The 13,647-nt window shown below is 39.6% G+C and overlaps 1 pseudogene; it reads right to left on the bottom strand.

The window, feature by feature from the left end:
• Nucleotides 1-663: 663 nt before the first annotated feature.
• Nucleotides 664-1,542, bottom strand: LOC101112617 (protein maestro-like; annotated as a pseudogene).
• Nucleotides 1,543-13,647: the final 12,105 nt, after the last annotated feature.

Here is a 13,647-nt window from a genome sequence, read left to right as displayed (position 1 = left end):
TTTCCTAAGCTAAAGAAGGGGCTTCTCAGGTGGCTCGGTGGGTAAAGAATCCACTCCAGTGTTCTTACCTGGAGAATCCCGTGGACAGAGGAGCCTGGTGGGCTATAGTCCACAGAGCGGCAAAGAGTCAGACACAGCTGAAGCGACTGAGAGAACACACACTCGTGCACACACATACACACACAAAGCTAAAGAAGGTTAAAATAATGTGTTCTGGTGACTTTTTTTTTTTTCAATTTTTTTTTGTCTTTATTAACTCTTGTTTGGAATGATCTTGGAGGCACTGACTGTCAAAGATGATGAGCAGCTAGAAATTGCCCTCCACACTAAATTTTGGTAACTTAGCCAACTTTAAATAGCTCTTGCCAGAAAAAGGTTTTAATAGCAAATGGCAAAGGATCAATAGCAGATTAAAAAAAACAAAACAAAAAACAAACTTCAGGTAATATTCTCCTGAGCCTTAAAAATTAAAAAGAAAGGTTGGTGACAGAGATATCCTTAATAAGAAAAACACTGAGAACAAAAGCCACATGTACTTTAAATGTTTTAAAGAAAGGATGCACTTTATCATCAAATATGTATGGAAGAAAATGAGACATAAGCTGTTTAGAATTTACTTTGGGTACAATTATACAGTTCCATGGTCTTATGTTTGCCATCAATTGGTCTCCCAACATCCCATTTTCTATCACAGTCACCAGAGGCAACAGAGCCTCCAAAGGGTTAAAAGAGGGGGACTATCAGCCCCCAGCCAGGCGCTCAGTTCACTGGACCAACCTCCCTGCCTCTGTGTTTACAGGATTTTATTTGCATAGAAGAACTGCAGGAGCTCTGGATGGTAGGGGCTCAGCTGCTGGCAGAGTTTAGGGTTCCTTTGACCCTCCTCCTTCTGGAAACTGTAGTCCTTGCTTTGTCTCAGATACAGAGAACAGGCTCAAAAAGTTGTTTTGCAAGCCTTGGCCACCTGGGGATTCCTGTCCTGTAAGTGGGACAGGAGGGAGGCCCGAGTCAGATTCACCTGACGGGTGAAGAACCTCCTCCATTTCTGTCCAGCAAGGGTAAACAGTTGTCCAAATAAGACAATGGTCAAGTATCTCAGGCTGTCATTCTTGTCCTCAAGCAAAGCCCTGGTCTGGAGGGTGATGTCTATGAAGAAGGCGCTCAGGCCTTTCCCGTGCATCTTGCCCAGGATGATGCTGTCAGGATCTTCAAGCTCTGGTGGATGACTTCAGAACTCACCGGGTCATACAGACCATGCACCAGCAGGTCTAGAACAATCTTCTTATATTTTCTTGCCTTGTCCAGGGTCTCACGGGTCATGATTCCCAGGCCTCTCATCACCATATAAGACTTTTTAACACTGGGGTCCCAGGCTGTCTCTGCCAAGATGAAAAACACATTCCTCAGAGGTTCCTGCTTCTGGAGCCTCAGATTCCAAGAGACCTTGGGAAAGAAAGACATCATTGATGTCCTTTTCTCCTTGGGCTGGGTGGTGGGGCTGGAAAGGGGCTGGCCCCGTATTCCTCTCCTTGTTTGGTCCATGGAATTGTGGTCACGTGGAGATGTGGCGGGTGTGGTCAGAGCACAGGTGGCGCGCAGAGCTGCTGTTCTCCGGGTAGCAGCCAGATGGGATGACTCGGCTCAATTTTCTCAGCTGTGAATTCCTGAGCAGGGTGATGAGGCTTCTTCCTTGGAACTCATCCTAGTGAAAGAAGCGATCACTTCCAGGAACATCACTGTCCTTTAAACAAGCTTGGGGCTGGCCGTCAGTTGCATTTTGTCCTTGAAGATGAGACATAGAGCAGATTGGCATTTTATCACGAGTGGGAAATACGTAAGTGAAGTCGTTCAGTAGTGTCTGACTCTTTGCGACCCCACGGACTGTAGCCCACAAGGCTCCTCTGTCTACAGGATTCTCCAGGCAAGAGTACTGGAGTAGGTTGCCATTTCCTTCTCCAGAGGATCTTCCCAACCCAGGGATCAAACCCAGGTTTCCTGCATTGTAGGCAGACGCTCTACTGTCTGAGCCACCAGAGAAGTCCCTAATAAGACCTTTTTCGGCTATCTGCCCCTGATAGTTGCTAGAGATTCGTTACAGGCCGTGTTGTTTTACAAACTGAAAGTTCTCATGTTAGTTTCCTGTTTCTCCAAGGGCCCAGGAAAAGAGCCTCTGGTGACTATTTTTAATGATTCCTCAGAGACAAAATGTGACTGTTTTTAACAGAAAAATAGTACAAAAAGATTGCTAGCTACACATGCTTTTATAATTCTGGCTTCCGGATTAAAGTGAACCTACATGTGAATATGGTTCTGCACTTAAACTTCCTCTCCCTCTACATAATTTTCACTCAACACATATTCCTCTGCCAGGTACTGCTGTAAACACAGGATAGAGTATCTTGCTGCAGAGAAGAATGCAACAAATGAGGATAGGGCGAGGGGGAACTTATGAGGTTGATCCAAGGCAATGAGTGTTGCAAGCGTTAGTCACTCACAGTTGTTTCTGACTCTTTGCAGCCCTAAGGACGGTAGCCTGCCAGGCTCCTCTGTCCATGTAATCTCCCAGGCAAGACCACTGGAGTCAGTTGCCATAGTGAATTTAATGTGGTTTTATCTTTGACACCGGTTTCATGGCTTCCCTGGTGGCTTAGATAGTAAAGTGTCTGCCTGCAATGCAGGAGACCTGGGTTCAATCCCTGGGTGGGGAAGATCCCCTAGAGAAGGAAATGGCAACCCACTCCAGTATTCTTGCCTGGAGAATTCCATAGACTGAGGAGACTGGTGGGCTACAGTTCATGGGATCGCAAAGAGCTGGACACGACTGAGCGACTTCACTTTCACTTTCACGGTTTGTAGATTCCTTTTCATGGCCGTGCCTCTTTCCCTACACTAACCTGTAACATCAGGAACTCATGCCATCTGTCTGTCCAGGCCCATGACACTGCCCTACTCCACCCAGTCGTCTCTCAACATCTTACGCGCTCTAAAATCTCATTACTATTTTGTGCTACCAAACTAATCTGCCCTCTGCCCTCTGTGATAGTAGGACTTCCTGAAAACTTGTGAATAATTTTTAGTTGGTCTTTCCTCCAGTCTCCTCTTCACCACACTACATGTTCATCAGGACCCACTACTGGCAACATGGACCCCTAATGGGTCAGATCTATCTAGATAAAAGTGAAAACATGCTTTCTGAAAAGGATACACTTTAACTAACAAGTCTACCCACAGACATTGATTAAGCTTGCATTCTATTTGAAGTCCTATGAAATGAGCAGGGGATGCAAAGTCAAAGAAATGCAGCTCCTGGCTCTAGGAAGCTCACAGTCTTAGAGGGGAGACACCTACTAAATAAGCATGATCAGTACTGCAGGCCAGTGCAGGGCTGGCTTGCCTTCTGAGGCCTATCCATGTTCTCTTGGCCAGCACAGTGGTCAAGACCTGCAGCATGTAGTTCTTTGGATGCTGTGTCAGCTGGCTTTATGCTAGATTCAACCAAAGGAAGGTGCTGACTTATGATTGGAGGGCATGAAAAAGGGATGAAAAATTAATGACTGAAAACAGAGGCATGGAGAAATTAATAGCTTGCTAGGAGAACACAGTAGGTTATAAAGAACAAGTGAAAGCTTGAACCAATCAATAAAGAGAACTCTTTCCACTTCTTCTATGTTTAACACAGTCATCTAATACCACCAATTGCCACTTTGCAGAGATGTGAGGACATGGAACAGGGACAGACTGACAGGTAAGTTCTAAAGAGATACCCAGACCTAGAGAAGATCTTAGAACATGGCGAAAGGAGGACAGAAGCTGCAACTGTGAGATTTTCTGTGAGGTGTATTAAAGTAGTCAAAGAATGAGATAGAGGGAGGGAATTTGGGTAGAGGCAAAAATGGAAAAGATGGGGTAAGTTGGAAGGAAGTGGAAAATTCAAAGTTCTTAGGATTTATCCAGGGTAGAGGCAAGGAAGACTTGAGGAGGGGAAAACGCAAAAGAGGAGTGGTACCCAAATACTCCCAAGGTCCTCCTAAGAGCTGGGAGACACTATCAGCTTCACGCCCCAGATAGAGCTCCTGGGAGCTCTTCCTGTCATGCCCTTATGCTCACTGCCAATTCAGCTGTGGGACTCAGTTGCAGCTCAGACACTTCTCTATGAGTTTACATGTATTAACAGCCCTCATTGCAAATGGTGAACCTACAAAATAAAGCAAAGGCATTATGTGGGGTAACATAGAAACTAAAAAAACAACTAAGACTTTGCCTTTTTAGAGTTTAGGCATTAGTTGAAGAGGAACTATGAATTAAACACGGACAGAATAATAATTGCTTGTCTGTTTTTCAAATACTGGCATTGTTATAGTACCCTTGTCTTTTCTCATAGCCTTGCTTTTAATTTTCCCAGAGTATTTATTCTCCTCTCCACCTTTCTTCTTGATCAGATGTTAGAAATGGATATATCTATAGAAAAAAGGTAGTATCTAAACAAATGAGATCAAGTTAAACTTAAAAGCTTTTGCACAGCAAAGAAAATCTTTGAAAAGTGAAGACAAATCACTGAATGTGAGAAAAATATTTGCAACTGATATGACTGAAAAGGCACTAATAGCCAAAATACATAAACACCACATATAACTCAATAATAGCAACAAAAAAATCAATTAAAAATGGACAAGGATCCAAATAGATATTTCTCCAAAGAAAATAAATAGATGGTAAACAAGCACATGAAAAGATGCCCAACATCACTAATCATTAGGGAAATGCAAAGCAAAACCACAGTGAGGTATCACCTCACACCGGTCAAAATGGCTATCACCAAAAAGATGGCAAATAACAAATGTTGGTGTGGATGTGGAGAAAAGGGAACCTTAGTACACTGTTAGTGGGAACGTAAGTTGGTGCAGCCACTGTGGAAAATAGTATGGAGGTTTCTCAAAAAACTAAAACCAGAGCTACCATATGATCCAGCAGCTCCACTCCTGGGTATATATCTGAAGAAGATGAAAACACTAGTTCAAAAAGAAACATGCAGCCAATGTTCTCAGAAGCACCATTTACAATAGCCAAGGCATGGAAGCAAGCTAAGTGTCCATCAACAGATGACTGGCTTAAGCAGACGTGGTACATATATACAGTGGAATATTACTTGGACATAAAACAAATGGAATTCTGCCACTTGCAATAAATGTGGGTGGATCTAGTGAGTACTATGTTTAGTGAAATAAGTCAGATGGAGCAAGACAGAGAATCTATATTATCACTTATATGTGGAATCTAAAAAATAAATGTATTTAACAAAACAGAAACTGACTCACAAATACAGAGAACAAATTTGTGGTTACCAGTGAAGAGAGGATATGGGGAAGGGCAAAATAGGGGCACAGGATTCAGAGATACAAACTGTTATGTATAAAACAGGTAAGCAACAAGGAGATATTGTACGGCACAAGGGAACATAGCCACTATTTTGAACTTTAAATGGAGTACAGCCTATTAAAATAGTGACTCACTAAGTTGTACACCTGAATTAACATTGTGAATCAACTATACTTAAAAAAAAAAGAAAATAGAGAGTATCTGGATCAAGATAGTTCTGACTGATTAACATATAATTAAACATGAAAGAAAGGAAAATTGTACACACTTATGTGCAATATCAAATACAACCATGCAAATGAATAGACCCATATTTATGTGAGAATCATGCTATCAAACTGAGAAGAACACAACAGACACACTACAAATTTCTACATGTATACAATTCTATAAATATACAAGTAAAATGTATCAAAATATGCTGCTCGGGCTGTGCAAAATACCTTCTTTGAGGAAGGAGATTTGAGTTGCACAAAACAAACTTAAGTGTCATGATGAACCTGCTGGCTGGCCATCAGGCACAGCAGCCAAACACTAAGAGCCCAGTTTCCTCCTTCTCCTCTAGGTCCCCTAGGGACTACAAGGAAGGCACAAGAGCGGCTTGATACAGAGGGCTATGCACCAGCACCGCTTTTGCTGGCTGTTACATCAGCAGCTGTAACAAGCAGTGGGCTTCCCAGGTGGCACAGCAGTAAAGAATCCGCCGGCCAATAAAAGAGATGCAAGTGACGTGGGTTCGATCACTGGGTTTGGGAAGATTCTCCTTGAGGAGGAAATGGCAACCCACTCCAGTATTCTTGCCTGGAGAATCCCATGGACAGAGGAGCCTGGCTGGCTACAGTCCATGAGATCACAAAGAGGGGGAAATGACTGACTATGGATCAAGCAGTTAAGAAAAACAATTCCTGAAAAATCTTGAATCATCCAGGGCTTTTCAGTACCTTCTATGTGCCAGATAATGTGCTGGGCACTGGGGATATGAATGCAAAGCAAGTTAGGTACGGTCCTGGCTTTAAAGGCCAATGAAGAAACTCAAGTTAAGAGAAATTATAGTTTGGAACTCGCCAGAAATCGCACAGCTTGTCAAAGTGGAGGCAAGATTCACACCAGTGTCTGACCTTTAAAACTCATCCTCAACTGCTATCCTAGACTGATTTCATTCCCTTTTTCACTCTGGAATTTTCTCTCTTATAAATTTCAGGGCAACAATTTACATGGAGCAGATCATCCAGCGTCTAACGACTATTTCTTTAAATATGAACTGGAGAGACCCTGGAATTGTACACAGTCGCAATTTCGTTGTAACTGATGAACAGTGTGGGGCTGGGTCTGCCAAGCCCTGGCTTGACTGGATGAGTCAGCCCGAGGCTGTCCCATGAAAGCCAGCAATTCTGCAGTGACTTTCCCCATATGGATGCCCCCCTTAGTCAGCTCTGAGAATGCAGAGGGAGGTCTGGCTTGGTGTTGCAGCAGCAGACTGGGTGGACAAAGGCCTGGGATGGACACAGATGCCCCAGCAATTGTACTGAGCCTATTTCCTGTCATTTCAACCCAGTGTCATGTATTATTCAACTCAGAGTGTATTTTGGAGATTCAATTTGCAGGGTATATGACACACATAGTAAATTGGTGTGTATTATCTCAGTTCATTTGCTGGAGGACAGGTGTTCACATCATAAGAACCAACAGCCCCATCGACAGTAATTGGTGCCTTGGCTGCCAGTCTGAGCCTAGAGGGCAGGGATTAAAAGTGCATGAGAATGAACTAATAATAATTTCCACATGTGGCCCAGTGTGTTTTACTGGAGGCTCCCAAAGAACATTTTAGGCATTCATTCATCCTCACTACCATGCTGCCTGGGCTTGCCATTACTCTCCTGCCAAAGCCAGAAAAACAAAAGCAAAGAAGGGCAGACTCAAGTTCACAGAGGAAAACAATGGCAGGATGGGGATTACACACTCTGGAGGCGTAAATCCTTGTTCTCTCTCCTTGAAATCTCACCGCTTCCATTTTCCTCTCATTTGTTATTCAGTTTCTTAGCCAGTGTATTAGTAGGAACCCAGACGGGTGAATTCAACTGTGTTCAGGTTAATTGATTTCAAAACGTTTACAAGCCTGCACACTGCACTAAATCACACTCAACACAAATGAAAACAAACAACAACAACAACAATATATATATATAGTTCTCATAATAGCTACCATATGTTTCAAATATGTGTAGCATACAAACAATAATTACAAGTCATTGAATACACTTTCAGTAACAGGCAGGTTGTGTGGCTAAGTATTTCTGTGTGAGCGGAGTCAGTCTGGATAGAAGGTAAAGATTTGTGTGAAGCCAAGAAATTCCAGAGCCTAGGTGTTACCTTAACTACATATCTCATGTCATTTCAGAACATTTTGCATGCTAAATTCACTTAAAAATATGAAATTAGAAAACCTTGTCCTTGCGGGTTTTACTAATAATGAGCAGGGAGAAAAATGGAACTTTTGCCCTGGAGCTCTGGTGAAAAGACATAATTAAAAATACTGCACTGGAAAAAAAAAATGATTTTTACTTCCCAGGTGGCATTTGGTTTCTGCATACTCACAAATAGCCATCTATAACAAAACCAACACACTAAACTAAGCTCCATCCACTTAAAACAAATGCAGTTTTCTTTATCACCAGTTGAGAGGTTCCAAAGGAAAAATTGAATAAACGGAAAAACAGATTGACTGCCATCTTCTCTTTCCAAGGGTAAGATGTGCAAACATGAAATAATTTCAGTTTTCTAACCTCTGGGAAATTAAATTTGACCAATAACATGATGAAGATATACAAAATTACAACCCACAGTCATACAGGCCGTACATGGTACAATTTCAGTGCATCTCAACATACCCAAGACTCAAAATGGAAACCCTGGATTTGAGCAAGTAGTGCCTATTTTGAGAAAATAAAATGCCTTTTATATTAAATCCAATTTATCTAGATAACTGGTCCAGCATAAGTAGAGTATAAAATTATCTAAAAACCTTTCCTAGGGAGCCAGCAGTTGTTAGCTTTTGCTTGACACAGATAGCAATTTATAATTTACCATCTCTCCCATCATAACATTTTCAATATAGTTCTCATTTTAGTCCAAAATGAAAGTAGAAAGAAAAGAAAAGGAGTCCTCAAACTAGGGCCACAGGGTAGAAAGACAGTGCAAAAAGAGAAGGCCATGGGTCACAATTGGTCATCAGAAAAATCTAGAAAGGTATGATTCTTAAGCACCATGGTTTTCCAATTTGCTACAAGTTCTTGGATTTCATACCATGGAGAGGCATGACCACCCTATTTAATGAGCTTCCTCCAAAGTCAGGTTCTATAGTGGAGTAGAATGAAGCTCTATTTGCAGAGTAATTCCCATCTGTAGGCCTGGGGCCAGATTGCTAAGGGGAACAGAAAAGGAGTCAAGCCAGAACTCAATGTCTCTCTAGCTTCATGCTCTGTTCTAGTAACTGCTTTATTCTGGAGACATATAGGTCCCATGTTGGCCCCCACCTACTGAACTTTTCGATGTCTCAGACCATCCCTTGAAATTCTGCATGCCTACCTTTCTCTTTGCCTTGCCCCAGTCCCCTGCCAGGACCTGCCTGGTTCCTGGATCACAACCTCTCTTTTGTCACCATAATCTCTGGCTCCATCCAGCCTACTGACACCTGCATTTTTCATTAGAGAAGCCGATTCCCCAGCACAAGAAACAGGAGTAATCGGGAATATCAAAGCAAGTAGCTGAAAGAATCTGTTTATAGTTACCATATTATCATTGATGTTAATTTCTAACCTTTCTTCCATTTTGTCTTTGCCTTCATCCCACTTTTTGGCACCTGGAACAAAGGTGATTGTTGAATCTGTTTGTTGAATCCATTTCCCGGCTGCATGTGTCTTTTTGTTGGTCCCCTTCTCTTCTACTCATGAACACATTTATCTTCTACTCATTAAGTCAGCTGGCATGAGTTTGCAAGCATATGTTCACTGGAAGAAATTTAAATGATTGTGACCTTAAACTCAAGAGGAAAAAAAAAACCACCCTACTCATTAAAAAAATTTTTTTTAATATAGTTAGTGTGCTAAATGACTAATAGGTTATCTGAACACCAGATATGTCTTTAAGCACTTTAAAACTAAGACATTTCAAATGGATTTTGATGGTTTCTATTTCCATTAAGAACAGAAGATTGCCTGGTTACATGCTTGTCATATCTAGAACAGTGCCAGTACATAAAATACTCTAGATAAATACATGCTGAATGAATAAATTTGGTAAATAAAATGTATTTGGATGGCAGATTTCTTCTCCTCTCATTATTTTTTTCCTCTTGCATTCACCACAGTATGAGCCAGAGTTTTCCTTACAAAGATGATGATTACCAAATGAATAAATTGATAAATGATATGATCCGAAATATATCCAAACAATTGTAAGCATAAAAATTGTAGTGGGAAACAGAGCCTGGTATGAACAGTAGTTATATCTGTGTTCTGTGATTACATATCTTTTTCTTTAATTTTTCTAAAATTAATATGGATAACTAATTTATATTGAACTGAACTGAATTTATATTATAAAAGTCACTGTACTCTTAATAAAAATAATTTAACAAGCAGCAAATTTAAATATAAATTTTATTTTCATCCCAAGCCCTACTCTCCAAAGATGAATGTCATTAATACTTTGGTATGAATTCACATGGACAAAAAATATATAAACATAAAATGGCTCTGTCATACTATATACACTACAGTGTAACTTGCTTTTTCATTCAATGATATGGTATGTGTATATGCATATTTTTTAAACTTCCTGGCTGTAATAAATGTACCATTTCAATTGTACCATTGAAATGTAGCATTTCAATTCAAACTTGTTCAATTATTTTCTTACATGACATGCCTATTAACATACCTGTAATTCAAGACCATGACTTTACCCCCCAGCTTTACTGAGATGAGGGCTTCCCTGGAAGCTCAGCAGGTAAAGAATCTGCCTGCAGTGTGGGAGACCTGGATTCAATCCCTAGCTTGGGAAATCCCCTGGAGGAGGGCATGGCTACCCACTCTAGTATTCTGGCCTGGAGAATTCCATGGACTGTTTCATGGGGTTGCAAAGATTCAGACACACAACTGCGCAACTTCCACTTTATTTCCCTTTCCTGAGATATAACTACTATATAACACTGTGTAAGTTTAAAGGGTATACTTATATACTGCAAAACAATTACCGCTATAGCAACAGCTAATACTTCCATCGTGCAACCATGTCATTTATCTTATGTCTGTGTGCAAACAGTCCAGTTTTTCTTTGTTGATAGTGTTACTACTGGTTGCTTTTCTCCTAAGAATATGGAATAATGTATGATCAAAACCATGCAAGAACCAGACCTTCACTTTCACATAAAACTTACAGTCCAGAAGTTTCTAGATGGTATTAACCTGGCATGGTTATGTTTGTTTTGCTTTTACTCAAATGTTTCTTGAATATTTGAGTATTCATTTTTGGAAAGGTGGTGTTGCAAATCAGTTTCCCTTAGTTATATGTATTTACTTTTAAGAGAACATAAAACCTATTCTTATTATTTTTATTTTACTCCCTCCCAAAAGGCTACTATAATAATAAAAATATAAATGATACAGGCATGGAGAAGGAGAATGGAACTGAGAGAGGAAAGAGGAAAATTAATATAAATTTGGAAAGAGGACTCAAAGAGACCGGGTAAACAATAGAAATCAGAGGATCTTGTATATGAAAATGTTAGACAATGCCTGGTGGCTCAGATGAGAAAGGATCTGCCCACAATGCAGGATACCCAGGTTCTATTCCTGGTCAGGAAGATCCCTTGGAGAAGGGAATGGGAACCCACTCCTGTATTCTTGCCTGGAGAATTCCATGGACAGAGGAGCCTGGTGGGCTATAGTCCTTGGGGCCACAAACTGTCAGATACAACTGATCGACTAACCCCGTTGACCTAGATGAAATCTATCAGCACTGACATTGATGAAGAAATCAGGAGAGGGGTCTTCTTCAAGGACAGGAAGATAATGAATTTTCTTTAGAAACACTGAGTATGAAGCAACAAGTTTCCAAACAGTTGTGTCCAGGAGCAGCTGGAAGCTATCAGATGGAGACTTGAGCACTCTGAAGGCAACAGGTAGGATGTTGAGACTACACAGAGCCCTCAAAGGCAAATGAGAGGGCTAAAAACTGCCTGGCAACTGATGACAGATGGAAGATGAGATGAGCACTCAGCAAGTCAGAAATTGTTAACAGAGGTTCAGACAAACATGTTGATAAGACGACAAAAGTAAGAGAAACCCAACCCCCAGAGACGGCAGTGCAGAGCTAGAGTTTCACTTTTCAGAATTCAGAGTTACCCTCTAGACAACAAAACAAGACTGTGTGTACTAGAGTTTAGGATATGAACTAAACTCATCAGAATCGAAGGCTTTATTATCCTCAGTCAAACACAGCAAAATTCATTATAGCAAGTTGTTCTCTAAGCATAGTTTTAAGTACCTACTTGACAGTGATGAGCTCTAAAAGACGGTCATTTATGGTCCTCTTTCAAAGTTAAAAATCATTAGCCTCATTTTATGCTTATTTTATATTTGTACTTCTCTTTTGCCTCAGAAGACCAGAAAGTGAGAGCAAGAATATTTGAAATCTTCACTCATACTCATTTATTTTCCTTCAGTATTATTTAATGACACTTTTAATTATGAATTCCTTTTATTTCTGAGATTACTTCTTGGTTTTCAGTGGTATTTGTAGCATCTCTGAATTTAGAACCATCCGTAAGTTTAATTAACACACAGAGCACTTCTATAATTAATACAGATGTTAAACAAGACAAGCCATAAAACCCATATCTTTAGCCATCATACCTTATCTTCACATTGCCATTTATTATTAACTGTGTTTCTTATCCATCAACCAGAGTTCAGTCCTTGAAATGGTACTTGAATCTTATCCAATCTGACTAAATTTAGCAAACATATTTAATAAGACAAGATCCTGAATATTACTCATATCATGGTTTAGCATATGTTTATTATTTTCCCTTTTAATAGAATCAGAATAACTATTGTATCTTATAAATACGATGTGCCCTTTAACACAGGGCCATTTGTAATTTTTAAATATAATTGCCAAGGTGAATCATTAGATCTGGTTACGGATATTGCTTTACTGGGTTTTTTGCTTCATACTGTTAAGTTTCACCTACTGAAGAAAAAGCTGTGTATTTACAGACTCTTATTAATTCACTTATTTATCAAGGTGCATTAAATATCTACCACATTGAGACCATGCCTTCTTTTTGTTTACAAGTACTTGATTTAAAAATATTACAAAAGTCAAAATCACATCAAATCTTCTATGAACATTTGCTTAAATATATGAGGAATTATAAAAGGCATACCACTTTCTTTAGAGAGATTTCTTCCTCATTTTTGTTACCACTCTGAACATTTTAAATTGCATGGTGAATTAGGTTTATTTTTTAACAGCAGTAATTCTATTTATTATCAAATAGCTGTAAGCATAACTTTAAGTAATTTTTCCAACTTCAAGTTTTAAAAATGAAGCATATCCTATCTCAAAACATATGAAGTACTCAGATTATTCTATGCCAAGAGCTAATGTTGTATAGCATGAAAACTGGAAGCAGGTTTATCAATATTACTGAGATATGCCAAAACTGAAATGTGAGGGTGTGAGGATAGAAATGCTCCATGTAAAAGTAAAAAACAAATACTATGAAAGATAACAGTACATGGAATAATAATTACAGTAACAACTTTCTGAATTTTTAATATGTTCCATGCATTTTGCTAAACACTTCACATAAACTATCTCATTTAATCTACTCATATTAATTTATAATTGAGGAAACTGGATGTCTGAGACAATAAATATTCTATCTGAAATCACCCAGTTAATAATTAGAAGCTGGGGTTCATGCTAGGTATATTTCACTCCAAATTGTAGGTTTATACCTATTCTGCAATAACACTTCCATTGTGATGAAAGTGATGCTTATAATCTATGGAAAATTAGTAAGAAAAGGAGTCTATAATAAATTTATATGCCTAAAATTATGTAACTAAGATGGTTCAATTTACAGTTGAGTAGAAAATACAGCCTCTATTTTTCATGGCCTTTGTCTGAAATTCTCCATATATGTCCCCAATACTCTAAGGATTCTTCAGTTCAGTTCAGTTGCTGAGTCGTGTCTGATTC

Source organism: Ovis aries, chromosome 23, assembly GCF_016772045.2.
Source record: "Ovis aries strain OAR_USU_Benz2616 breed Rambouillet chromosome 23, ARS-UI_Ramb_v3.0, whole genome shotgun sequence".
Taxonomy (NCBI): Eukaryota; Metazoa; Chordata; class Mammalia; order Artiodactyla; family Bovidae; genus Ovis; species Ovis aries.
The sequence above is the reverse complement of the archived record's forward strand: the minus strand, read 5'-3'. Positions and strand labels throughout refer to the sequence as shown.